The 27,022-nt window shown below is 56.7% G+C and overlaps 1 protein-coding gene across 4 annotated transcripts in view; it reads left to right on the top strand.

The window, feature by feature from the left end:
• The window catches only part of EEF1AKMT2 (EEF1A lysine methyltransferase 2), a 75,375-nt gene extending 48,562 nt beyond the window's left edge, over positions 1 to 26,813 (top strand). For 2 of the 4 annotated variants that reach the window (XR_005647228.1, XR_005647230.1), the window contains exons 7-8: positions 17,701 to 17,963; positions 26,759 to 26,813. The gene's annotated coding sequence lies outside the window, so the exon portion shown is untranslated. Of the gene's footprint in view, positions 1 to 814; positions 6,876 to 7,177; positions 7,247 to 17,700; positions 17,964 to 26,758 lie in introns of those variants that run through there. The other 2 variants (XR_005647226.1, XR_005647225.1) reach the window with 2 other exon arrangements.
• Positions 26,814 to 27,022: the final 209 nt, after the last annotated feature.

Here is a 27,022-nt window from a genome sequence, read left to right on the forward strand (position 1 = left end):
CTGCAGGCGAGTCCCTTCATTCTGGAAAGCCGGTCTCAGCCCAGGGTCCCCTCCACCCAGTGCTGAGTGCCTCAGGGATACCTTTAGTCTTCCCTTCACACCCCCCATAAAGCCACAGAGATGCTTCACCCACTTTCATCTTTTTTAGGCCAAAAGTGCCTCCATGATTTTAACAGATGCTATAGGATTTTTAAACAAAGATTTAATCTTTAAATTATCCTGACAGGCAGTCTAGTTGCCATGTATCAAGCCGAGAACTTCTGCTGGTAGTAGAAAGAGAAACATTTTTTAGGGTAAATGAAAACATGTGCCTCAGGGTCTTCCAGCTTGTTCTTTTCGACAGAGACTCAGTAAAGCACGTGGAAGAAAAGAAAAGATTTCTCCAAATGGCAATTTATAGTTTTCCAAGAACTGAGTTTTTCTCTTCATATCCCCCCAAATAGTTCATATTCGTTATACCCCTTTCATTTACCTTTTTCGCTCAATCCCATTTTTTTTTCTCCTTTTGGGGCAAACGTTCTGCGAACATTTTCTTCTGATTTCACATTTCACTACATGGTCAACCTTTGGGCTTCTTAGTCTCGTTCTGGATTGTTTGCTGAATTTGAGAAATGTGGGCCATAGGTCCATTGCCTGAAAGCCTTCCTTGACTTGCAGCAGAAACGAGTTGTCCTCATCTGCTCCCTTCTGCTGGTCAGGCCATTCCATGCCTGGGGGTTTGTCCAGCTCCCGAATCTGCTGAGAAGGGGCCCAAAGGTCCTGACCGTGCCCGTGTTTTTGAGTGCATTCCCGGGACTGCCGGGAACTCCCTAAGGTCATGTTTGTCTGGGTTCCCACCCCTTACTGACCTCATGGCCTTTTGCAAGAGACTCGCCCTTGGTGGACTCCACTTTGTTCATCTGCAAAATTGTCCTCTAGTGACCAGGGTGCTAGGTACCAAATCCACTAAAATATCAGTTTTCACACTTCTGGGAGCACCAGCGTCACCCGGAGGGCTTGTTAAAACTCGGACTGTCGGACCCTAGTCCTCAAGTTCCTGATTCAGCAGGTCTGGGGTGGGATCTGAAGCGGCAGTTCTAACAAGCCCCAGGGGAGGCTGCTGCTGCTGGTCCGGGGGCCTCGCTTTGAGAACCACCATGCTAAATGCCCATTGTCAAAGCGGGCACCAAGTTTGTCCCAGCACGGGTGTGGGGCGTCCCCTGCGGGTCCCAGCTGGCAGCTGGAACACCTGCCCTGCTTGCGAGCCCACTCCCTTTTCACTCCGCCGCTGTGCAGAGGGACACGCTCACAGAGTTGTACTTTGCCTCTTATTTTCTGGGAGACGTGACTCTAGATTTCCAAAGATGGTTTTGTTTTCCAGTTTCTATGGACCGGATGTTCTCCCAAATTCATATGTTGAGACTTAACGCCCAAGGAGATGGTGTTAGGAGATGGGGAACGTGGGGGGTGGTTATGAGGGTGGAGCCCTGTCAGTGCTGTTAGAGCTTTTTATAGTGGAGACTCCAGAGAGAGCCCCCGCCCCTTCCACCATATGGGGGCCACAGAGAGAGAGGGTGACTGTCAGTGAGGAAGAGAGCTCTCACCTGACGCCCAACCCGTGGGCACCAAGATCTTGGACTCCCCAGTCTCCAAATCTGCCAGAAAGAAATGTTTGTTGTTTACGAGCCCCCCAACATGTAACGTTTTGTTACAGAGGAAGGCACCAGCCTCTTCTCTGGATGTCGTTTGTCTTCAGATCATCATTGTAATAGTTGGAGAAACATTTACTTCCTGTCCTTAGGGAATTCTTTCTCTTACAGCTTGCCACTCACTGACCGCCTCTGCCTCCCTCCTCCCTTCCTTATCTGGGACCCTGGGTGCCAAAGGAGGCAGCAGTGGTGATTTTGAGTTCGGAGGTTGGGTTCCCCACGCAGGTTTATTTTACCCATTCTCACCCCGATTGGGTTGAGCCAACGCCTGGCGTGAAGCTGCTGGGTCGCCCTGCCTCAGCTGCGGCGGTCCCGATGCTCATGCTCTCCAGGTGCCTCCGGGACGTCCCAGGCGTCAGTCCTCAGGCTGCGGTGCCCTTTGTCTCAGGTGCCCTGAAATCAGTGTCCTCTTGGTAGTGGTAGGAGCCGGGACACCCAGCGAAGCCCGCAACCAGCTGTCGTATTTCTTCCTCTTACCAGTGACACGTGAGCCCAGCCTGGGCTTCTGAAAGAGACCTTGTTACAGCTGGGGAAACCGAGGCCCAGAGCCAGGAAGTGGTGCGCCTGAGTTTATACAGAGCCAGTGGCTGGGCGGCTCTGAGTTGTCATGGTTGTTGATTGCCAGTAAAGGTTGGTTTCATCTCATTTTTTTTCAGTCGTTCGGAGTGAATCTGGAATCACCGCTCACCTCCTGTCTTAGGCTCAAGACGGAATAACTGGGAGGTGACGGGCAGTCGCTCGTTCTGCTTAGCTTCATAGTTTTGTCTTGTGTGGGAGTGTCCCCTTCTACTCCTGCCCTTTGAAAGCTAGGGGACAATAAAGCGGTCATGGTTTGGAATGAAGCGTTTCCGTGCATCTTCCGACTGCTTCCTCCTCTCCCCGGTCCTCCGCTGGCCCCAGCGCCGGCCCCAGCGCCGGCCCCGGCGGGCTGAGGCATGTTGGCTCTTGAGCTTTTGTGCTTTCATTGCCACGCAGACACGTGGTGAGCACGTGCTCAGCACATGCCTCGATCACATTTTTGTAGCTCGGGAGCCCGGGACGATCGTGACGTTCTCATGTGGGGCTGTACACGGCCACTCCCCTTCCCAAGGGACCGCACAATTATAGTATTGTCCTTTGGCATTCTGGTTTGGCCGCGTGGGTCGGAGCAGAGCTGTTGGTGTACTGGGAGATAGAAATGACTGTTTCGTGGCTCTGTACCTTTACGTTGCCATTTTATGAAAAGGAAAGGTTTGGGTCACCCTTTCAGGGTTCCCTGGGTCACCTGACTTTGTTCAGCTAAGTAAACCACCAGCCGGCGCCCCTCAAGGTTTGGCTTGTTTGCGTGGTGCTCTTGCAGGCAGAGGGAGAGCCGCACGGGTCTGCAGGGGACCCCTGGGAGCTGGGAGGTGGGGGGCAGCCTGAGGCCACCCTGGATGGCAGAGCCCCCACTTCCTGGGCCTTGGGAGGGTCACTGGCCCTGGCTAGACATGGGGCTCCTTCCAGCAGGAGCCGGGAAGCGGCCCTCAGCGCCCAGCCCCCAGCTTGCTGGATGTCGGACATGCCACTTCTTGGCTTCCTCTGGGGATGCCTTCACCCTATCTCTGGCTGTCTCTGAATTCCTACCTGTTCGTAAGGCCTCTCACTTACGATACCTCCTCGAGGACGTCTCTTTAGATCTTCCCGACTTGGGATGACAGCTCATCCCTCTGGTAGCATTCATGGCGTTCTGGCACTTACTGTGCCATGCGGTGTGCCTGTCGGAACACTTGGTGGCCAGGGTGAACTTCCTTCCTCAGTGCCTGGCACAGCCAGCCTGGGGAGTGTCGGACTTGGGACGGGACTCTGACACCAGGAGGCAATAATGACAGACCAGCACAGGGCGTGCTCAGGGTCTGCCAGTGCCACCGACGTCCCTCAGAGAATGCCCTTCCTTTCGGAGTGCAGCGTCACGTGCACACCTGACTTCTCTAAGCCCGTCCTGCCCTTGGACCCTCCTTGTTCACCATGCAGGCTCTCGGGACCACAGGCCTCCCTGTTCCCGAGGGCCACTGGCCCGTGGTGGGTGTGGCAGAGGCCAGGCCGCTTGGAAGTGCTGCCCGAAGCCAGCCCTGATGGCAGCCAAGCTTCCTCCTAAAAGCAGAACACGGGAAACAGAGCCCTAGAGAAGGACCGGGCCGAGGTTCTCTTGGGACCTGGTGTGAGAAGGGCCACCTGCAGAGGTTCTGATGAATGTTCGCAGGTTTCCAGGAGGCGTGAGCAATGTGGGATTTTGTGCCCCCGCAGAGTCCCCGGAACCCAGACAGCTCCCAGCCCAGCCCCTGCGTGGACCGGGAGGTGCGAACAGCACGATCCGATAGCTGTGGGAAAGCCTGCAGCCCGAGAGGCTCCGGATCTGATAGCTGTGGGAAAGCCCGCAGCCCGAGAGGCTTCGGAGGTTTTGCACCAGGGACACCAAGACCCAACTTAATGCAGCAGATGCGTGTTTTGGTTCAGCAGACGTTTCCTGAGCAGCTCTTCTGCCAGCTACTGGGGATACAGGACTAAGGTTGGGTTCGTGGCCTCTAGAAGCTCATAGTCCGTGCCGGGGGACAGACACACCACCAGTTCATCGGACTCTTGTGATTTGCACTCTCGGGTGTGGGCAAGGCCGTCCTGGAGGAGGTGACGCCAGAGCAGAGTCTGAGAGACAGCCTGGCTGGAGGCCGAAGAGGCCGGGAGGGGGGTTGCAGGGGGGCAGAGGATAAGCTCGAGCCAGAGGGACCAGCGTGAGCAAAGGTCCGGAGGCGTGGAATGGTGCGAGCTGTTTGAGGAACTAGGAGCAGTGTGTGTGTGTATCTGTGTAAGTTTTTAAGGAGAGGCAGTATATGCACGTGTACAAGCTCAACAGTGAAAACCATCTCTTCCCCCAGCCACACATCTCCCCTGTCTGGACAAACCCGTGTTGCCATTTTGTTTGTCCTTGCAGAGGTATTCTGCTTGTGTGCAGGCACATACAGCTGAATATGTGTGCACGCACACACCTGTATATAATTTTGACTTTCAAAAAATTATATTTTTGCATAGGTCATCCGTTACATTTCAAAACGTACAAAGCGGCGTTCCTTGAAGCACTTGGTCTCACCTCTGTTCTCAGCCACCCACTTCCCCTCCGGGACCGCCGATGTTCGCTTCTCTCGTATCCTTCCAGAGACTCCTGTATGGTCACTGCGGTTATTCACTTCATTCTCACCCAGTGGGAGCTGACAGTGTCCACTGTCGCGGGCTTCGCTTCTTCGCGTCACCCTAGACTAGAAGGCGATTTCCCACGGGTGCGAATAGAGCTCCGTCAGCCTTGCGAAAAGCCGCGTTTTGTCCTTCACACGGTGGTCGGGGCACTCGCCGACGCGGTCCCCGCTGGCGGACACTTAGGTTGCTTCCCATGTTGGCTGTGCCAGAGGCGCGTGTTCTTCTGCACGCGAGCAGGGCTGTCGGTGGGCAGACGGACTTGGCATTCGAGGCTCGTGCAGTTCCAGGGGAGACTGGTAAGGATGCCAGTCAAGTGGCACCGAGACGTTTGTCCAAATCATGTTCTGTGTTCATCTCTCCAGAGGTCGACTTGTTTCTCTCTCTGTGAAAGGCAAACGACTTTCAAATTGGGTTCTACTGAGAGTTTTGGGGAGAAACTTTTATTCCTTTGTTGCCTCCCATCAGTGACCCCTCTGCAAAAGGGGACCCACTGTGGGCTCACGAAGTGCAGCTGGCCCAGGGGCGTGGTCAGCCTTGCTCAGAGAGACTGCCTCTCGGGCACCTGTGCCAGACTGACCTTCTGAGAGTACAGGGCTGGGCAAGGCCGGGCAGGGGCCGAGAGCTGCCTGCAGAGCTGCTTCACCAGCCTCGTCTGCTGGGGCCTCATAGACGTAGATGCCACCTCTGGGTGCTCACTGAGCTTTGCACTTTGCAAGCATCACGGCTCTAGCAAAGGTTTTGTTGATTTATTGATAAATGAAGTGAGTGAGAGTCTGCCCAGGTGGAGAGGCACCAGGCCGTGGGCGGGGGGAGACGCCAGCATGGCTTTGCACTCACCCCAAGAAGTTTGTCGTGCAGTGTTCAGACCTTAGAAGGCACAGTTATGTTATTTTTTTCTTTTTTTAAAGTGCTCTATGGCCTACAGAGCATTATGTCTCCAACCCGTCCCATCAACCCTGCAGGCGCAGAGTGACCACTGGCCGAGGGCTTACTGAACGAAGACTACAATTCTGTCCCCATGAGTCCGTTCAAGGATGACAGCCTGCGGCTGACTGTTCACACAGAGCACCTGAGACCTGGTTTTGGTGCCCAGATGCCACCGTCTGACCGGTACCCGTTAGATTTCATCCGCTCGGACCCCGTCCCCTTCTTCAGTCCGGCATCTTCTTTTTTTTAACTTTGAGTTATTGTTATTTTTAACTCCGAGGATGTTGATGACCATCAACATCTCCCAGTCGGACTGCTGGCGGAGGAGGCCCGCGTTCCCGGTTGTCCGTGCAGGCTTCCTGCCCTCGCTCGTTTGGCAGTACCTCCAGCTGCGGCTCCAGGCCAGGGCAGGGCCTGCACGCACATGAGCGCCGGCCTGTCGCTGGGCTCGGGTGGTGCTCTGGGGCCTGGCCGCAGGGCTTTGCTGCTGACTTAGTGGAATGATTTTCCTGAGAGCGAGGCAGGCCTGCATCCAACCCCAGTTCCGGTGGCTCCACCTGGGGGACGATGACAATGACGTGACAAGTACAGCAGCGGTTTGGCGGCGTTTGGCAGTTTTTCGGGCACTTTGGGATGGGTTGTGGACAGGTGATGGAGTGAATCTGCTTTTCCTGGTGTCTGGGCCATTTCTGGTGAGGAAGATGATCCGCTCACCTTGGGAAGTTGGGTTAACTCAGGGCCTTTTGAGTCTCACCTAGATCTGCCAAGAGCCCGCAGAAGGTTCTGGAAGAGTCCACCGGGGCTTGTAAGGCACCTTTCCTTTAAGCCAGTGAGTCTGGTTGGCCATGTCATTTCCTCTTTAACCCCCAAGGGCTTTGCTCTAAGCACAGGAGGCCCCATGTCACATCCAGAGTGTGCAGAAGGAAGTGGAGACGAGTTGCAAATGAGATGCCCCCGCTGCTCCCGCCTCCGCACCCTGCCAAGAAATCAGAAAGCTCAAGGCCCAGTAAACAGCCGCTCCCCGAGCCGCTCATACGCACCCCGCAGCCGTTTGTAAGTAACTCGGGGCAGAAAGCCTGGGCTTCGCGTTGACGTAGGACCTCGGGGACCCTTCTTGCAGGAGCCTCCTACTCCTCCAAAGAGCCCGCAGTGTGCTGCTCTCCGCATTTCTGCAGACAGGTGGCTGCCGTTACACGTGGTGGCTGCCCCTCCGAGGTGCTACAGCCGATGGCCAGAGCGATCTGAGTAGAGTTTGTTCTGCCCTTTAGAGCCCCCAGGAGGGGGTTCAGGTGTACCTGTCATTATGACAGACCCGTCAGGCAGCCAAGTCTCCAAGGGGTTTTGTTTTTGGGCAGGTGTCAGCGTTTTGAGCACGTGGCAAAGCTTGCGGTGCGGACAGGGCGGAGGCTGAAGGCTTGTAGCAGGTTGGTTAGCCCAACTGATTAATTTCTGCACCAAACCCTGTAAGAGAGGTTAGTGGATGTGCCTTGGTCAGATCAGGAGAGTCAAGTCCTGGTGTGTGAGCTGAGGTCAGGCTGTGACCCAAGTGGTTGGCAGGTGGGAAACTGGCTCTCGTGTCCCCAACAGTTCTTAAGAGCTCCTGGGTCACCTCTAGTGTTTCAGTGTGATCTTTGTGATACTTTTTTGAGCCACCAAGCTCCTGAGATAGAGAGATCACCCCTCCCAACTGTCTTCCAAGTGCCAGCTTCTGAGAGATGCTGTTCCTTCCGTGCGGTGGCCTGGGGGTTCCGTGAGAGCTGCCCCGGTATGTGGCCACCCGGAACAGGAATGCTGCTTCCTGCCTGTGGAGCTTCTGGAGCCGCCCTGGTTTGGAAGCCGTGCGTTCAGCCTGGGTGGGGGTGGGTCGTCTCGCAGGAGCCGTCTGTGTATGTAGCTGTCTGTGGGCCCCAAGAGTCCGCAAACATTTGGAAAAAAAGAGAATATTCTTGGTGCAGGAGGTGGGAGATGAAAGCATGAAAACTGGTGAGTGACTCACTGCCTGGTCCTCCTAGAGACTCCTTACTGCAGAATCTCGTCAGCATCGCTGAAAGACACCAAGGTGCCCTGTGCCCTTAAGGACCGAGCTTGGAAAATGGACTTGTGCAAATACCCCCATCCCCGCCCCATAGATATGTTCGAGAGAGGGGCTGGTTCTGCATCTCCCCACCACTCCTGCCCCGGCGTGGCCTGCCTCCCCCTCGGCTGTGTGAAAGGTCACAGTCGAGGCTCTTGATGGCAGCGAATAAGGGATTTGGCCTTTGCCGTAGTCTGGTTTTCTGAGACCTGGAACACTGCACAGGTCTGAGCAGGACCGGGAAGGCCACCCACACACGGCGGCCGCGAGCGGTTGGTACAGAGCAGTCGTCAGCTCCTACCCTCCTGTCCTTCCTCACGTTCACGTGGCACCTTCAGATCTGCTGCGGAGTCTCCTGCTCCCGCGGGGTTCCCGTCTGCATGTCACAGGTGAGGGAACGCAGGCTCAGAGAGAGGCGGAACCCTGGCCGACCCCCACAGCTGGCGCGCGGCTGCACGTGCACCCACGAGTCTGGCCCGGCCTCTCGTTTGACAGGTGAGGGAACGGAGGCCCCGTGAGGGGCAGTGACCTGGCCAGCGGGGCAGAGCTGCCCAGGGGCAGAGCCAGGGTCAGGAGCCACGTTTCCTGCGTCTTCTGTCTTTACACCGGCCATACATCCTCTTGGTCGGGCTTCTCCATTTTTGTTAAAAGAAATATGTGTTTTTTCTTATGCCTGTTTTGCTTTTTAATCATGGTTTGAGAAAATTCACTGTACTTGTAAATAGGTCTGACTGAAGAACGGGTCATGGTCATCTTAGGCTAAGTGGCTTAACATTTCAGTAGATTATCTCTGGGGCCCCTCGCTGTGTGTCACCGTCTTTTTCTCTGCCCTTCTGTCCCCACCCAGCTTGGAGGAGGAGGCAGTGTCCAGCCCTGCGCTCGGTCCGTGAGTACTGGTTCTCCCCTGCGGTCTCCCTCCGCTCAGCAGATCCTGGTCCACAGCACACTCTTCTTTCGTAGTGTTTGGTGGGTTAAAATGACAGGAACGCAAGCTGGAACGACGGGAGGGCTTATAGGAAGCTCGTCTGTCCCTTATTCCTCACTGATAAATGAGCTCCTGACCAGCCATGCATGCAGTTGGCTTCCGTTTCAGGAAACAACATTGGCTGTCTTGTTCCCACGTTCAGATTTGTTTTGGCTCTGGATCTCAACACCTTCATGTCCCCGAGTCATGGCGTTGCTCCCCTTCCTTTTGAAATGTTATTAGCTTAAAAAAAAAAAACAAAAGAAAACCAGAAAATCCCCCACGTCTCTATGGGAGCGACTGTAAAGTCCCAGAGAACAGAGTCTCAATTGGGGACCACAGCGCATTTCACTGTTTTGCTTTTTTCCTCCATTGAGAGAGTCTTATGAGGAGTCTGGGCCACTTTGGTCAGCGAAGGCACAGGGTGGGTCCCTTTCTAGCCAGGTAATGTGATTGCCAGTTCTTCCCCACATGTGGGCTCGCGGTGGCCTTTGAGTACCTGGAGGACTAGGCCAGGGAATAGATATTCATCCAGTTACTGGAGAAAACACCTTGAGGACACACCTTACTCTGGGTCGAGGCCTAAGGGACGGGTGAGCATGTCTGCTCTAAAGCGGGTGCTTTATTCCCGTAGCAAGAAAGTATCGCCTACCCCTGAGAGTCTGACACAGCCATATGCCAGCTGTGGCCTAGTCAGGTCATTCGCTCTCTCTGAGCCCAGTTTCCTCACCTGTCACATGCAAACGGGAGCCCGAGTGAGTGTGACTCAGGGTGGGATTTGAATGTCCTGTCCGGAGGCGCATCCCTGGGGTGGGGTATGTGGAGGATCCGCAGCACGTCCACCCGCCCCAGTAGCTCAGGCTGTGGCTGCAAAGACGTGATCTTCGTTAGGCAGTTTACAAGCCTCTCATAAGGGCCCGCTCGGAATTGTGTTCACATAAGGACGTCAGGACATCTAGGGACAATCCCATAAGGTGCCCCCACCTGAGAAAGCCTTGACCTCCTTAACCTTCCACCTGAGGTGGCAGAACAAGGGTAACTTCTTACACGTTACTGAGGGAGAGAGTGAGCTTCGCAAGTCTGCGGAGCTCGGCTGCGCCCTCCAGCTCCTCCAGGACCCGGCTGTGGCTGGGACTGCGGCTTCCGGATTCAGAGTCCAGTGCTCTTTCCCCGCTGTGCTGTCGACTCAGCAGACAGACTTCGAGCAGGTTCCCGCTGTGGGGAGGCTCTGTGCTAAGTCCAGAGGACAGCGAAGTCAGGTCCATACCCAGACTAACCCTGTGGAGTGCAGGGTTCCCCACGAGCACCCTGGGAGTGGACTCGGAGAGACGGCAGGCGGGCAGAGGCCCAGGGAGGTGGGGGGGCATAGATCGGGCTGGCGTAGCAAGAAGCCAGCATAACCCCCTGCCCAGGCCGGCAGCACTCTGCCCTCCTGGGTGGCACAGCTGCCCACGTGTGTGGCACAGGGCAGAAAGTGTTGACTATGTCGCACCTCCACCCTCTCCGAGACGCCCCCTCGCCTGCCTCCTCCCTGCCTGCAGTGAACCCCGAGTGCTGCGTTGCAGCGGTAGGTTCCAGAAGGTCGATGTGTGGCCTGGGCGGCCTCGGGACGAGCTGTCGAGAGGGGCGTGTTGCAAACCCAGCATCTGCGCTTCAGCATTCGGGCAGCTGAGCTGAGAAATCAGATCCAGGATAACGATGATGAAATCGCAGATCCTGGAGTGGAAAGATAGGTGGTTAACACAAAGGCAGTGGAGTTCAGTAGCCGTGGCCTGAGTCCTTGTTTTGCCATTCACGACTGGGCGACCTTGGGCCTGGGCAAAATTGTCCCTCTGTAAACTGGAGTAACGGTGGCGCCCGCACGTAGGGATGCCCTGAGGTGCCTAAGCTTAGGGCTGTAAGCTACGGCTGTCGTCACCTTATCCCTGCCCTGTTAAAAGGCAGGCTGTGTGTCACCTGTTATTTCTGTAAATACAGACTAAGAAGATGCGAGGAGAACAGTAGACATATGTATTATTTTCTGGGTAGAGTCTCTATTGTGCAGTTTCCTTAAATCTGATGTTTGGTGTTGAGCACGTCATTGGTGCTTGAGGTGTCGATTGAAGAGGGTTTACGTGTCTGTTTTTCTGACTCTGTGTTGAAGGTGGTGAGGCACGCTTGTGTTTTATCAGTGATTTTTCAGTAGGATCCGAAGACCGGGAACCTGGGCCGAGGGAGAGAGTTTAAATGTCCCACTGCAGGCTGGGAAACACACCTTCTGTGGACATGGCCTCCTATCGAATGCCAGACTCTCTTGGCATTATCCGCGCGGTCAGGGGAGGTATGGGCTCCTGACAAAGTTCGTAGGCAGCTTTTCGCTTTCATCCTTTAAACTCAGATGACTGAGTTATAAAAACAGCAAGCAAAGGCTTCCCCAGGCAGGTTAAGTTCCCTTCTCTTGGCAGACGTGAACTTGACTGCCGACCACAGGGTTCAGCCCCCATCTCGACCCGTCTGTTGGTTTGTGACAGGACCTGGCAGAAGGCAGCTCGACCCTCTAGGACACGCACTTCCCCACATGTTCCTAAATTTGCTTCTGGATCCTGCCTGCAGATTGCTTTTGTCACACCAGCTGGAGTTATGAGAGTTTAAAAGTGCATGCAGCCTTCCCGAAAACCTTGTAGGATTTCTGCTTTCCTCCCATTTCCTTTGCTTAATGGGAGAGGGAAATGGAAGCTCTGAGAGGAATGACTTGCCTGAGCCATCAGGAAAATCACTGTCGGTGGCCAAGGTCATGTTTAGGTTTTGCTCTGAGTCCTGTGTGTAGGGTGGTGAGATATTCTGCTGTAAAACTGATTTGCACAAGTACTAAGCACAGGAGATAGCTACTCAAAGGAGAAGTGTATTGTCTTGAAAATCTCCAGTGGGGTCCGTTTCTTTTTAAGGGATAGCCCTTCAAAAATGCACCGAGTACACCTAAGGGTGATACAGAGTTTTGGAAGTTGCAAAACATTTCCATACATGTAAATGCATCTAGCAGGGTTTCCCTTTGCCAGAAGCCGAGTCTCTGACCACAGCGATATCAGATAGCTGGGTTCAAGGGTCACGCATGAAGGAAGGCACATGGACGATTGCAGAGCAAAAGCAAGAGATTTTCACGTTAGGAAAGACGTGTGTGAGAGAGCCAAGCCAGCCCCTGTCCTCCGTGGTGCCAGAGTGGCCGAGGAGGCTGAGCTGGAGTCACATCTTGCCCTTGGCCCTGGTGGCCTAGGATCTTGGGCAAATGCTTCACTTATTTCCTTGGAGCCTCGGTCTTCTTGTCTGGAAAGAGGGAACAGTCCTGACAGCAGTGCCCATTCATAAGGAATGCGAGGTCATTAAATGAGAAGAGCCTGCTCCTGGATGGCGCCCAGAGGTGGGAGGTGGAGGCTGGGAGTGTGCTGCGTGGGGCACGTGGAGCAGAGGTGGCTCTGGTGCTGGGTGCCACGGCGCCGGGTGCCCTGGTGCAGGGTACTCTGGTGCCGGGTGCCACGGTGCTGGGTGCCGCGGTGTCGGGTGCCGCGGTGCTGGGTCGAGGGTCTCTTGCTGACTGCGGGCAGTGTCGCTTTGTGCCCGCGGACTGTCAGTGTGTGCCCTCCCACCCTGCAGACCTGCTCTGAGCACAGTGCTGGGGAGCTCGGGGCTGCCCGTGGGGGTGGCAGGGCCCTCTGCCACCGTATCTGCAGCCAGGGAGGTGGGTTCGTGGGTCAGCAGAAAGTCTGACTTTGCCTTTTGCTCCTTCAGTGGAAATCCTGGCGAAGATGAGTCAGTGAGTAGAGGCTCTGGGGTGGGAACCAGAAAGCATGTGTCCCCCCGAATAGGCTGGCCACCTGCTGAAGGGAGACCCTTTACAACCGCCCCCCACCCCCGCCGCCTCCCATGGACAGCAGGCACCAGATGTGTGGGCGGCAGGATGGGGGCCCCTCTGTCTGGGAGGCTCAGCAGAAAGGTGGGAGTAAATGGGACAGGGAAGTGACAATACAAGATTTAAATACAGGTCAAGGAGACTGCAGAAGACAGGCCAGGAGGATGTCGACAGAGGCACCAACCGCAGTGGCTGCTTGTGCAAAAGGGAGGGGCACTGGGGTCGTCTCTGTGCCACATTCTTACACACGGTGTTTTTTAATCTAAATTTCCCGGCAGCTTCCAGAGCAAAGATATTATCACTTTCATTTTAAAGATGAGGAAACTGAAGTCAAGTCACTTGCTGAAGGTGACGGCCAGGCCTGCCCTATCCCACAGCACATGTCCTCCCCCGGCCTTCCACCGTCCCTGGTGTGGGCAGCAGTGGCCACATGAGCTTCTTTAAAAAAATTTTTTTTCTTTTTAAATTACATGCAATACAGTTCACTCTTTTAGTGTTTTATACATTTTGACAAACGCATAGGCTGAGTGGTTCTTCTCAATTTGTTTTAAATTTTGCAATCATTGTAAATTCACATATAGTTGTAAAGTAATAGAGAAATCCTGTGCACCCAGTTACTCAGTCGCCCCCGAGAGTAACTAACATCTTGCAAAACCGAAGTTCAGTATCACAAGCAGGAAACTGACACGGGTGCAGTCAAGATACAGAGCATCACTCACCACAAGGATCTCTTCTGTTGCTGTTCATAACCACACCCACCTCCCTCCCACACCTGCACCCCAATCCCAAAACCCCATCTTAAAACCCCGGCAACCACTAATCTACTCTTCATTTCTATGCTTTTGGCATTTCAAGAATGGTATGGAAATGGCTTTATGCAATCGTTAGCCTTTGGGGAGTGCGCTTTCTCACTCAGCACAGTTCCTTTTCGTTGCTGAGTAACGTTCCCCGGTATGCCCGCAGCGTGACCGGTTTAACCGTTCACCCGTTGAAGGACATCCGGGTTGAATCCTGGTCCGGGCTGTCATGAGTGAAGCTGCTGTGAACGTTCACGAGCAGGTTTTTGTGTGACTTAAGTTTTCATTTCTCTGGATTTCATTTCAAATCCAGGGAGCGCACTTGCTAAGTTCTGTGGTAGTTGCTCGAGTGGGCGTTTGAAGGATGCGTGTGGGATGGAGCGGCAGGCGAGGAGGCAGGGGCCATGCCGCAGGTGGACGCTGGTGGGAGGCACCGGCCTGGGGCCTGGTCCACTTGGGTTGAGACACAAGCTCACACCTTATATGCTGGGCGAGTTGCTTCTTCCGTCTGTACAAGGGGGGTAATTGAGCCTGACCTGTAGCCGATGTGTATAAAGCACCTGGTACACAGTAGGTGCTCAGCAGATAGAAGCTGCTCTTTATGTGGGTTAAGAGAAAACCCACCAGGCCAAAGCAAGCAGGCTCTGCGCCCCAAAGGTGGCCTTGGGAAGCCTTTACCTTGCCACCCATGGGCTGTGGGGCACCTCCTTTTCACCTCGGGCGGAGCCACGCACCCGGTTGTCCTTTCAGAGGCTGAGCCCCTGGCTTTTTCCTGTGCAGACCCTGGCCCCGTTTATGGACTGGGCTCTAAGTCTCCACGGGCACTGGCATGCCCCTCGAACCTGGCCAGGCCCGTGCGATGGATCGAAGGAATCCCAGCGAATTCCAGATTGCGCGGGCTCCACGGGTCTCGATTTGCCGCACAGGGTCTGAGAACGTGCAGACCATTTTAGATGTTGCTATGAGCGAGCCTAATTCCAGAGTTGTGTATTGAGCTCTGACTGTACTCTAGGCACCTGTGCTAGATCCAGGTGTCATAAAATTAAGACCAAAGCAGCCAGCTCCAGCCCCCTGGGGAGGAGCCCCCTGTGGCCTCGTGATAAAGTCTACATTCAGCTCAGCATTCAGAACCCTTGGTCTGGTCTGAATCTGGCTTTCCAGATCCTTGTCCTGTTGCTGCCCACTCTCCACATCCCCTGTGCTCCAGCCACCAGTGTGCACACCATCCCCCACACACCGTGGACTGGTGGGTGCGTGCACCATGCCCCACACACCGTGGACCAGTGTGCGCACCATCCCCCACACACTGGATGGGGCAGGCCGCCGTGCTTTGCTCACACTCTGCCTACGTGCCTCTTCCCTTCCTGCTGAAATCTTTCCTATGTTTTTTCTCATCAAAAGAGGGGTATCGTGGACACTGGATGAACCATTCAAACAGCACGTACGGCCAGGTGATCAAAGCGCCTGCTCCTGCCCCAGAGCCACAGCCCCTTCCTCAAGGCTGCTGTGGTCATGAGACCACGCTGCCCTGGTCGCTGGCTGTCTCCACTTCTCAGTGTATCTCAGGGAACGTTCACATCTGTACCGTTAGAATTGCCTCACTGACAGTGAAGGTCACACAGTATTCCTGTGCAGCCTACTCCATGACTTACGTAACCCGCCCCCTGCTGACGGGCATCTGGGCTGTCTCCACTCCTGGGCTCTTGCACGCAGTGCTGTACGTCATTGGCCCCTGTGCAGAGGAGTCTGTTTACGACTCAGCCCCAGCGGCCCCTCCTGTCTTCCTTGGTGGATGTAGTGTCTGTGTTCACGGCATCGTCTTTCCGTGACCCCTAAGGACAGGGATTGTGCTGGACCCTTTCAGAGTCTGCTGCGTTTGCTCCGGTATTCACCGCCCTGCTGCCTCTGTGAGCCTTGGTGTCTTGTAGGCGCCCCAGTGGGGATGGAGCTGTGAGAGCCAGGACACCACAGTCCAGCTTCGGGCTTGGTGCCTGGCGGCTGCATCAGGTACACTAATGTGTTTCCATGGCAATAGACTTTCACAGCATCGTTCTTACTGGCCACCTACCGTTCCGCCAGAGGGATGGGCAATGATCTCGCCAGCCCCTTCTTGATGAAATTTAGCTTCAAAAATTTTTGATAAAATTTCCCTTTTAAGAAATTTTAGAGGACAGATGCTTAGGTGTCCAATGCTGAGAAAGGATTGGGCCCCGCAGACTCCCCCCTCAAACGAGTGACAGTAGCTGCTGTTTACCGAGCACGTCCTGACGTGAGCTGGGGCTTCTCACCAAGCAAATGGCTTGAGCAAAGGGCTTGAGCTCCGTTTTCATATGACACAGTAACCTTCTGAGTCAGCCACTGCTGTCCCTGTTTCGGAGAGGGAAACTGAGGCTCAGAGACTAAGTGACTTGGCAAAGGTCACTCAGACGTACGTTTCAAGAGCTGGGATTCCAACCCAGGTGTGCTTGACTCTGACCCGGGCTTGTAACCACCAACCGCAAGCCACACACCCCCCACTCCACCCCCTGGTTAGGGAAGAAGGAAATGGGGGAAGGACAGGTCACCCACCCAGGCCTGGGGCCAATGGCGGCTGCCTCAGAATGGGGTGGAGGTCACATCCAGGAAGAAGATGGCCACCATCAGGCCTCACCCCCGCCACCGAGGTGGGACAAAGGGTCCTTTTGACGGGACAGTCCACGAGCACCCCTCTGGGTGCGCTCCTGCCTGGCGTGCTGCAGCCTGCTCCCAAGCCAAGTGTCCAGGGGCTGGCGGCCATTTCCGGCTCAGCTGTCTGGCCACGACTCGGAGGAGTGGTCTGAACTTCTTTCCTTGAGCAGATCACTCCTGGTCAGAACGGTCGCTTCCATTTGGATGTGCTGGAGCTGCGCGCCGGCTCCTGGAGGAGCCGGGAGCCTGCGGGCCGCCCTGGGCCTCCTTCCCCAGCAGTCAGGTCTTCGACAGCGTATTGATTTTCCTCCTCCCCTTCTCTGCTTTTGCACTTTGGTTGAACCTTGTTTTCGAAGAACAGTGGAAGGTAATTTTCCTGTGCTCGCCAGCTGGCCCATAATTGAGCAATTTCAATAACACCCACTGTAAAATCTAATCGAAGTAAACAGGAAAATATGATTTACAATCTGGATGGTGAGTAAATACCAGGGTGTGATTAATTTTTACACAGAGCAGCAGATTCTAAAACATTTTCCTGCACCGAGCTGTTTGTTTTTAATTACAGATTAGGAGCTGGCTTTCTACTTACTTATTACTGTTATCATCACTATTTTTTACTTTTCGATGGTGATCGTCAGGTTCCTTGTATCTGTGTGACTTTCACTGACGGTGTAACCACAGCGGTGGGATAGGAAACAAGATCAGAAAAGTTCATCTGTGAGGGGTGATTTTTCAAACCTGAGCTGAAGGCTGCACTCGGCCTTTGCTTGGAGGAAGAGGATGGTGGGTCAGGGATGGGCTGTGTAGGATGACGCAAGGGGGTTTCCCTTCTACGGGGAGCTCGGGGTGGTGTGGGCAGGCCCTGCACGGGCTGTGGCTGGGTTTGCCTCGTTCTGGGGGAAGGCGACAATGCTGCAAAGGCCTCCACCGTTGCAAATGTGTCATTGTGGGAATGTGGCACTTCCAAGGAGAGGAGTTATGTGCCTTTAAATGGAGCCTCCTGGTTTTCATCGCCGGGCGGGGAAGTGTAACCGCCTCGCTGACTGTGGCCCCTGCTGCCACTTGGCTGCTCAGGGGCCGAGCCCTTCGATTTTGACTCTGGGGTCGGTGCCTGTGTGCCCTTCAGCCTAGGGTGGGCGGACATGGAAGCCGAAGTAAAGCCAGCTCGGTGTAAGATGTCACATGACTTGAGCACAGTTGGGGGACAGCAGATTGTCAGCAACCCAGACCCTGAGATAAGTACTAAAGGCACAATGTGGCTGAACTGGGAGTTACTGTTGTACCCTCTGTGGTGCTTGTTGGCTTTAGGGACCCTCCAAGGCTGGCGGGGACTCTGAGGGGTGGTTCTGGCCTTCGGCCCGCCCAGAATGCATCTCCTTCAGCAGGGAGGCAGGTCCGTTCCTGACTGGCTTCTGGCATGGAGCAGGGCAGGCAGCTCTCTTGGGGCCCTGGTCTTTCCCAGTCCTGAGTCCCTTTGCCTTTTGTCTTTCCAGGGACTCGACCACACTCGACCATTTTCTGCAAGAGCCCCACCGAGGGTGAGCGGCTGATGGGGAGCTGTTCCTGCTGATGTCAGTCACCTAGGAGGTGCCCAGGAAGTCACCTCTGCCCAAGTCTGCCCAACTGAAGATGGCTCGTGCCCACCCTGGGACAGAGCCCAGTGCCTGAGGTCCTTACCATGGTGATGATCCTAAGTAAAAGCCTCGACACCCAGCGCGCTGACTCCATAGCATGCAGGACCTTCAACTCTGAGCTGGTAAGGACCTGGTGTGCCTCGTTTCTCTGGTGACATTTCTGAGGCCCAGTGTCCAGCCGGGGCTGTGGACTGAGTGTGCAGGCCTTGCAGACAGAGTCCAAAGTGCCCGAGAGCAGAGCTCTGAGACATTGCAGGCCGGGGCGGGGCGGGGGTGGAGGCCCAGGAGCCCAGAGCCCAGCCAAGCACTTGCAAGAAGGAAGTAGCTGGCCAGAGTCATCTGGTGAGGCGGGGGGGAAGGCCAGCACCCTGGTCAGTAATTCCAAGCACGGTTCTGCCGCCCTGCCAGGCTGAGACCGACATTCCTTCGGGTCTCCACCCGGTTAGGGGCGGTGGGGGCCCCGATGAGGCCGTGCCGGGCATGGGCCGCTCCTCAGGAATGCTAAGAGTGGGAGACGGGGAAGGGAGGCAGCCAGCGTGGTGGGCCGTGGCGACAGCTGCCCTCCGGCTGCCCTCTGCCGAAGGTGTCCTCTGAACAAGTGGCCTGATGGGCCGGGCCAGAGAGGCAGACCCCAGGCCTCCTCGGACGGAGAACGGAACAGCCCCCTCCCCGTTTTGCAGCCTTGATCCCTCAGAAGTGATCGGGGCTGCTCCCCAGCGGAGGGGTGGGGGTCCCACTCAGGCACAGACCCTCCCGCGGATGAGTTTTATAAATGGGTGAGTCCCCAGGACTCTCCGCAGTGTCCGTGGTTGGCAGGGGCCACGGCTCCGGGTCCTGGCGCCGTTCACAGTCCTCACGAGAACCCACACTGGCACCCCTGGGCTCCCGTCATCGACCTCTCATCAGCAGCCAAGCCGGGAGCAGACAGGCGGGTCTCCGGCCCGCAGAGCTTGCGAGGGCCACGGAGACCTGTGTCCACGCCACAGCCTCCACAGAGCGCCTCGGGTGTGTCGGGCACTGGGCTGGAGGAATTCTGCAAACAAAGATGAGGCGGGGCTGCCCATCCGATACGATACGTGTCTGTAGTTAGAGTCCCTCTCACCTCCCCACTGCCGCCGTCCTTTCTCACCTGGATTCTTGTGGTAACTGGTCCCCTGCTTCTGGCTGCTTTTAGCCTGTGCTCCACCCAGCAGCCAGTGGGAACACAAGTCACATCTGTCCCTCTGCTCAGGACCTTCCACTGGCTTCCTTCCCATCTCGAGCCGAGCAAACGGCAAAGCTCTTCTGGGATGTGCGAGGCTCCACATGTTCTGGCCCCCCATGACCACTCTGCTGTCTCTGCTGGACCCCCCCAAGTCACTGTGCTCAAGCCTCTGGCCTCAGTGTGCCACGCACGAGCCTCAGGGCCTTCAGGGCCTTCGCGCTTTGTCTGTAGCCTGGACACTCCCCTGGTGGGACTCTCTCCTCTCCCCCCTCCCTTCCTCTCTGGTTAATTGGCCTGAACTTTGCTTCACCTGCTATTTCTCCCTGCCTTTAGCCCCCCCAGCTCCACAGCCCCCCACACAGCCTTCCCATCTCTTTCCCCTCGGGGGCCCTCACCACTTTCTAACATTTGGACCTTGGGCATTGAATGGCTCCCGCGCTAGAGCGTGAGCTTGCTGAAGACAAGGTGCTTCGTCTCCGGAGCGTGTTGCTGAGTCCCCAGGGCTGAGACCGGGCCCGGTCCGGGGATGTTTGTCGAGTGAGTGAACGTGGCCTCCCGTAGCCCCGCTCCTCAGCTCGTCCTCGTTTTAGTCCCGCTGTGGCTGCCGCTCAGGTTCGTGGCTGGCGTTGCTCCGTTCTCTGTTGTTGATGGGTGTTTTCCTGATGAATCTGAAGAACACATCTAGAGTAGCTGAGACCAGAAAGGAATGGCCCTCAGGGTGAAGGCCTTCTGGAGGTCCCAAGGGAGGATCCCTGCCTGATTCCAGCTGCTCCGCTGGCCTCAGCAGCTGCCACTGAACTTGGTCCCGTCTCAGGGAGGGCCTGGCCGGGTTTGGCCATGGAGCTGGATCCAGGGCACGTGGGCCGGAGGTCAGCCGAGCTGCCCTTTGAACAGACATGGCCCGAGCCCAGGCCAGGAGGAGTCTGGCCTTGCAGCCCTAGCCGGAGGAGGAAGACTCATCTCAGATAAGAGAAGGGAAGAAAGTCAGGGGATGCAAACGGGCCACGGGAAGGGGCTCTGCCTCACGCTTCCTGCTGCTGTGGGGGTTGGGGCTTCCCTTTCCCCCTTCCCGGAAAGTCACTGGCTGCTCCAGGCCCCGGCCACCCCGCACAGAGCTGTGGGCCCATCGGTCCTCTTCCCCTTCCTTCCCCTTAACTCCTAGGTAGGCAGGTCAGCTCGAGGAGCGGCCACCTTTGGAGAGGGGCTTTCCAGTGGAGGCACAGCGTGGACAGGTGGGACGCCACGAGCAGGGCTGCAGCCAGTGTCTTGGGAGGGGAAGTGTGGTCTGCGGCACTTGCAGACGTCCTGCCACACACCCCGCCCCCACCCCAGGACCTCCCGCCACCCTGCTGAGGGGCAGGGTGCCTCCGTCCTGCTCTGTCGTACAGACAGGAAACTGCAGCTCTGAGAGCCCAGGGCACAGGGTCCAGGCCACACAGCTGATGAGCAGGGTGCCAGGGTGCAGCCTTCAGGTCCAGGCCCTTGTCTCCTGCACCCCAACCTTCACGCACACCCCAGCTTGGCTTCTGAGGCTGTGGTCTGTCAGGACTCCGCGAGGCCTTGGGGAGAGGCATGGGCTAAACAACCGAAGAAAGACCCCAAATAATCTCAGTCTAGTGGTGACATCCATGAGATGGAACGTAAGATAAACCGATGTCAGAATCTGCTCTGAGCAGCCAGCAAGTTTGAGAGGAAGTTAGTGGGGGTTTTGCTTCAGCTTCCGAAGTTGGTAACATCATCCTCGTATAAATACCATCAAGATAATAACAGGAAAGATGGAAAAGCATTTCTCTTTTGTTTCTAATCAGACTAAGAAGATAACAGAAGTGGGGGGTTAAGGTTACAAAACAAAATGGGACGCACCACAGGTCACTTTGGAATTATGGGAGCAGGTCTCAGAGGCACAGCAGTGAGGAGAGAAAGTCTCAATCTGCAGGCGAAAGTCACCGGGGGGGGGGGCCCTGGGGGCCTCAGAAGTGGGGAGAGGCTGCAGACGCTCCCCTGGGGCCTGGCCAGCCCCCTCCCTGCCCTCTTGGGAGCCGGTTCGCGGTGCTTGTTCTCCTTTTTCTAGAAGCTAAATGCTGCTGACGTGACGGCCCCTACTCCCGAGGGAGATGAAGGAAAACAGAAGGGCTGGTGAGCGCGCGGCCTTTTGCCTGTCTTCGGGGAGACTTGGCCGAGGGCCTTGCGGTGACCCCAGCCTGGCTCAGCTTGCAGTGGCCAGTGGTCACTGTGCTCGGTCCCCTTTCCCCCACTCCGCTGCCGGCCGCTGTCCTCTGCCGAGCGGGCGCTTCCTTCTCATGTTCTAACATTAGCCGCTGCTGCTGGCAGGCGGCCCGGACATCTGACCCCCAGAGCAGCATTTCCCCGGCTGCTTCCCGCACGCTCATGCTCGGGCCGAGGGCGCGTCCCCTCCCCAGAGTGACCGTGCTCCCTGGCCAGGCCCAGCCTCCTGTCCCCGGCAGCTCTCCCAGGCCCCTCTCGAGTCTGGGGACCAGGGCAGAGGGCAGAGCGTGGCTCCGGAGTGTGGTTCCCCACGGCAGCCGACGTTGGATTGCGGAGCTGGCCCTCCCTCCCTCCCTCCCTCCAGTGCTTGTCGGATCAGGATGCCCAGGCTGAGCAGCTTGCTCAGTCCGCGGAGCCAGCGGCCAGGTCGGGCCTTACACCCAGCTGCCTGGGCCCAGGAGTCTTTATCTTCTGGGTCCCCCGGCATTGGCCTTGGACTCAGCCAGCCCCAGCCAGGCTCCCTAGCAGGCCACAGGCTGGCCTGAAGTTCGAATTCAGAGTCCAGGGCAGCCCGATGCCCTTCCCCAGGGCAAGCAGAGGCACCCAGGAAGCCATCCACGCCTGGGCGACCCCGAAGCCCCGGTAGGCAGCGAGCGATGCTGCTTTGTCTCCGGCCGCAGCCTCAGCTTCCCGTCTTCGTGGGCCTGGCTCTCCCTCCTGTTTGCCACGGCCACGGTCTCACCGCGTCCCACCTGGGAGGCTGGGCTGCTCCACTTGTTACTCAGGTGCGTGAGCGCGGGCTTGTCCGTGTGGCCTTGGGGTTCCCTGCAACGCTGCATCAGGAGAAGGAAAAGCAGTGTGATTATGGGCAGAGATGGGCTTTGTCATTTTCTGTGGGAGTTAGTTCCTCATTTAAAAAAAGACGTAGATTGTGTATTTAAGTCAGGGCTTCTTTCCTTAGTCTGAGACATGGCCTCTGAAGCTTCACTTTGATTTGTAGCTTTCGCCTTTCCCGTGGAAGACCCGATTCTAGAACCTTCTCTCTTGATCTAAGGAATCTCACAGCGACCAGGCCCTGCCCTGGGGGAGGCTCGGGAACAGAGGCTTCACTGTGGGAGAAATACCAAGGGGGGCTGTGCTCACTGTCCTGTGTCACTGCAGAGCCAGCCAGGGCCTGGGCGCACATGTCTGTACGTGTGCCTCCATGCGCACACGGCGCGTCTTGTGAAACCTCAGAGGGTGCGTCCCCCCCAGGGCCTTCCAGGCCTCCTCACATCGTGATCAGCTCACCCTTCCTGTGGTGGGTACGGGGTGCGAAAGGTTAGAGAGGCCGACTGCGAAGTGGCTCAGACCAGTGCGAGTTTTATCATGCGCTGGGTAAACTGGAAATAAAACAACTCTGGACAACCTGGACCCCCCAGTGGGAACCTCAGCGTCAGGGCGCACCTGGGGCCTGACGCTCCGGGAATCTGTTGGGTACGGGATGTCTAGGCCTGCCCACCGCCGGCCCAGCCTCGGACGGGGCTCAGCAATATGGGGGCCCCGATCCCATCATTCTTTTTTCTTTACCCCAATGGGATGCAGAAAGCCCATGGGGGAGTAATTAGCCCACAACTATTTCAGGCCTTATGGTTGGCCTTAAAATTGCCACTGTCCTACCAGCATTTCTCCATAATGACTTTGATGGACATTGTCTGCACACACAAACCAGTTTGACTGAATTGACCATTTTGGAGAGGTAGACCGAAAAGAAAGAAGAGAAACCTGCATTTTGTAAAAAGCACAAAACTAGAAACAAAAAAAAAACCCCAAAACAAAATACTACACTGTGCTGTAAATATCTTTTTGGTTAAGCAGGTTCAACTTATAAATATTTCCTTGTGGTTCTGAAAACCTGCCCAGACATCACATTTAGCAGTTGCATGATATTTCTGAGCCGTGACTGACTTAACCGTCAGCTTCTTGAAGTCCGGCATGAAATCAGCCATCTCCAGCTAACTTACCTGGAAGGAGAAGTCACCTGAGCAGGGGAGAGAAACACACGACTGGAGGAGAGCTGGTGACTGAAGTCTCAGAAGGGACAGGGGTGGGGCAGCTTTTTTAGAAGCAGGTGCTCTCGTGGGGCTCAGGGCATTTCTCCCGGGTGAACTGGCTCCAGCACCCCCTTGGTCCAAGAGTCAGAGCCCCAGAGTGAGGAGTGTCTGGTCAGCCACATCCAGTCCTGTGCCCACCCTGTGCCAGGGGAAATCGAGGCACAGCCCCACCATGACACTATCCAGGGAGGGAGGGTCGGAGCCCAATGCAGAATTGGGGTGCTGTTAGTAGAAGGGGGGGGCTGTACCACCAGTCCATGCAGTTCATATGCTCCCTGAGGGGACCTGGAGTGAGGCTTCTCTAGAATAGGGGACCTGGGGATGGGGTTCCTTCATGTCATAAATCTCAACGTGAACAACCACTGGCCCACCCATGTCCCTGGCGCAGAGTCAGAGGCCGCGTGAGGAGCCCGGGCTGGCCTGGTGTTGCCACCCTGACCCCCAGCTCTGTCTGCGTGCTGCTCTCTCCCCTTGCCCACTGAGTTTTGACTTGGCGTGAGCCCTGTGATTTGGGGGGGGGGCAGCAGTTTTGCCCAGTGGAAATCAGTTTCCATTGTCCCTGCGTCCGTCGGGCATATGGCAGCAGGAGCAAGAGGCTGGGCCAACAGGGCCACAGCAGTCGGTCCCCAGGTCGTCCCGTGTCACCTGCTTTGTGCTGGGACTATTGTGGACAAGACAGCGGCCCCAAACCTTTGGTCTCAGGAGGGGCAGGAAATGAGGTGATGCAGACAAGGCCTTGTGGACAGAAGCACGGTGGGGAGGCACCCTTTAGCTGGGTGGTCAGGGAAGGCCGCCAAGGAGGCCACATGACCGGAGTGAGACCCAGAGTCCATCATGTAAAGACCCCACCACAAAGGGCCTGGGATGGCGGTGAGCTGGCGGGCCCCGCCGAGCCGTGTGAGGGAGGTCGCAGGCGCCAGGCTTGGCTCATGTGGGCCTGGTGGCCCGCGGGGAGAGGGGCCGGCCTGGATTTTATTCTGGTCGCCGTGGGAAGCCGTTGGAAGCAGGCAAACAGGAACAACATGGGCTGGCCTCTGCCGGGTCTGGGTGGAGCATGGAGGATGAGTGCAGGGCACAGGTGGGGGGCCAGCGTGGAGGCCGGCGGTGGCTCGGAGCAGGGTGGCAGGGAGCGAGACGTGCTGACATCCACGTGTGTGTTCTCCAGCGCGGGAAATGGGTTCGCAGCAGACACGTAGCCAGTGGGCGGGAGAGCGAGTGAATGAGGGCCTGGGGCGCCCAGGGCTCCCCTCTATAGGCGGACCCCAGCAGCGCTGGTGCCCACGCACGTGTCCACATTTCCTGGGAGGTGCCCCTCAGTCTGAACATGCAGCTTCGTGGAAGAATAAGGCCAGTGAGCAGTGACACGCCAGCGGGTCAGTTTACGGTTTGCTTCGTGCTGTCCGTGGACCCCAAGCCGCCCTCAGTGGGCCCTGCACCTCGGCGCAGCCAGCGGGCCGCCGTCTTCCGCTTTCCCTGGCCTGATCCTCGTTTGGTTTCTGTGGGCTCCCAGCCTGCGTAACTTTGCCCACCCCCAGCACGGGGCTGGGGTGGCTGCTGTGGTTTCCCAGAGGGTGTCTGCCTTGTGCCGGGTGCTCCTGTAGCACTGGCTCTGTCCCCCGCAGCACAGCAGGCAAGGCCGTGGTATTGGCCAAGCCCAGCTTCTCTCCCTGAGAACCCAGCGGGGCTCTTGAGTTTGTCAGCTGCTTGCCATTTGGTGACTTCGGTGTGAGCTTTCGATGAGCATCCTGCTGCATTAACCGAGCCAACTGGGAGGGAGACAGGCACAGCCAGCTCTTTGCCCAGATGGCTGTAGATTGGCTGGCTAAGTCACTGGAATCCAGGAGGGCCACCTGTCCTGACAGGTAAGGGTTTGCATGGAGGAGGAGTCTGGGAAAGGCCTGCCCGCCCCTACTTCACCCCTTGCAAGCACCTTCTCATCTAACACCAGCTCCAGCACCTCCCCCCGGAAGCCAGCCCTGACCGCCGGCACCCAGTCTGGGCCCTCTCCCCGCCAGTCCCTCTTTCTCTGTACCGTAATGGTTGGTTTGTGTGACTGTGTCCTCCCGAGGCCCGAGGCTGGTCAGGATGGACCCTTGAAAACCTGAATCACATGACCACGTATCTTGAGGGCAGAGGTCCCTGAATCGGGCAGCTGGGGACAGGGGCGGGAGCTGGTGCCAGCACTTGCCACCCTCTTATCCACATGGGCCAGGTGTTCCTACTCAGCCCCACCCTCGTCCCTCTCAAGCTCTAGGAGCCAGGGCCTGGGTTCCCGCCCACCTCTCGGAAGGGAAGCGTGAGGGAAGCCATGCCCCGTCCCTGTGTCCCTGGGGCTCCTCAGAAGTTAGAGCCCTCGGTGACCGCTCCCCTGGGACTGAGAACGGCTTTCACTGTCACGTGACCAACCCCTAGCACAGCTCCCACGTAAATAATTACCAGGACAGATTTGTTGAATGAGTGAATGAATGAACGAGTGAGCGAGTCTTCGGGATGCTTGAGGGAGACCCTTTTTCCTGAGACCTGTGGGCAGCCTCCTCCTCAGCAGGAGTCAGGCCAGGTCTCTTGACCTGGGCCCCAACTAGTACAAGGGACCCCAGAATGTCCCGTGCTCAGGCTCCACGTAGCTGCAGAGCAAGCGCCTGGACTTGGGGCTCCTCTGGGCCCCCTGGCCTGTGTTCCACCAGTGGCCACAGCATTCTTCCAAGGTTGGGTGTGGTCGGGTTGAGGGGAGACGTGCGATGTTCACAGTGGAAGGGAAACTGTTGTGGAGACGTGGTGCCAGGGGCTCGGAAGCCACAGCTGTAGGTTGAGAGCGACTAGAACCTTGGGTTTCTGTTTCAGTTCAGAGAGGATGCCCAGGGGCCTCGTGGCCCGCTGCAGACAGCCTGCAGAGGGAGGGAGGGCCACCTTCTTGTGCTTACCCAGTGCCTTTGCGTAGAGAAGAGCTGACCTTACAGCTTGGAGGGAGGGGCCTGGAGGTGGTGGAGGGGCTCTTTACTCGAGGCTCTTCCTGCCACTGTGAGGTCCCCTTCTCTCCCAGCCTGGGCTCTGGGGAGGCCTCTTCTCAGCCCAGCTCAGTGACCCGGGCACAACACCCCCCACGCCCTCCTCCCCATCACTCACATGGAAAAGCCCCCGGTGTCAGAAGTCATGGGTTTTTGAAACCCATTAACTTGATGGACACCATAACTCACCGGCGACTTCGGACAGAATCCAGACCTAATTATGGGCAGATGTTGTCTCTTTTAATACTTTTCTCTCCTTTCCCTAATCCTACGTCGGCAAAAGGCAGTCACCCCTCCGATTGTGACTTTAGCGAGGGATCAGCGCAGGGTCATGTGCAGACGTGCTTCTTATGACTTGGAGAGTGAATAGCTTTTCTGGTTGTTTTCAGCACACGCCAAAGAAGATGAGTCACGGACCGACACTTTTCTCTTGTGGAATTATGGGTGAGTAACCAAGGTGGCCGTGAGCGGTCCTCCCCTAGTCCTCCTCCAGGGCCCGAGTCCTCCAGGTGAGACGCCGAAAGCACTTTCTGGACACAGGCACAAAAGCTGCAGCCCTGGGGACTCTCTCCTGTGCGTTGTCCCAGCCCTGCCGGACTGGCGCAGAGGGCTCCTGGGCTAGGCACTGGTGTGTGGTTCACAAGTATAATTCC

The sequence above is a fragment of the Pteropus medius genome, unplaced genomic scaffold, assembly GCF_902729225.1.
Source record: "Pteropus medius unplaced genomic scaffold, Ma_sr-lr_union100, whole genome shotgun sequence".
Classification (NCBI taxonomy): domain Eukaryota; kingdom Metazoa; phylum Chordata; class Mammalia; order Chiroptera; family Pteropodidae; genus Pteropus; species Pteropus medius.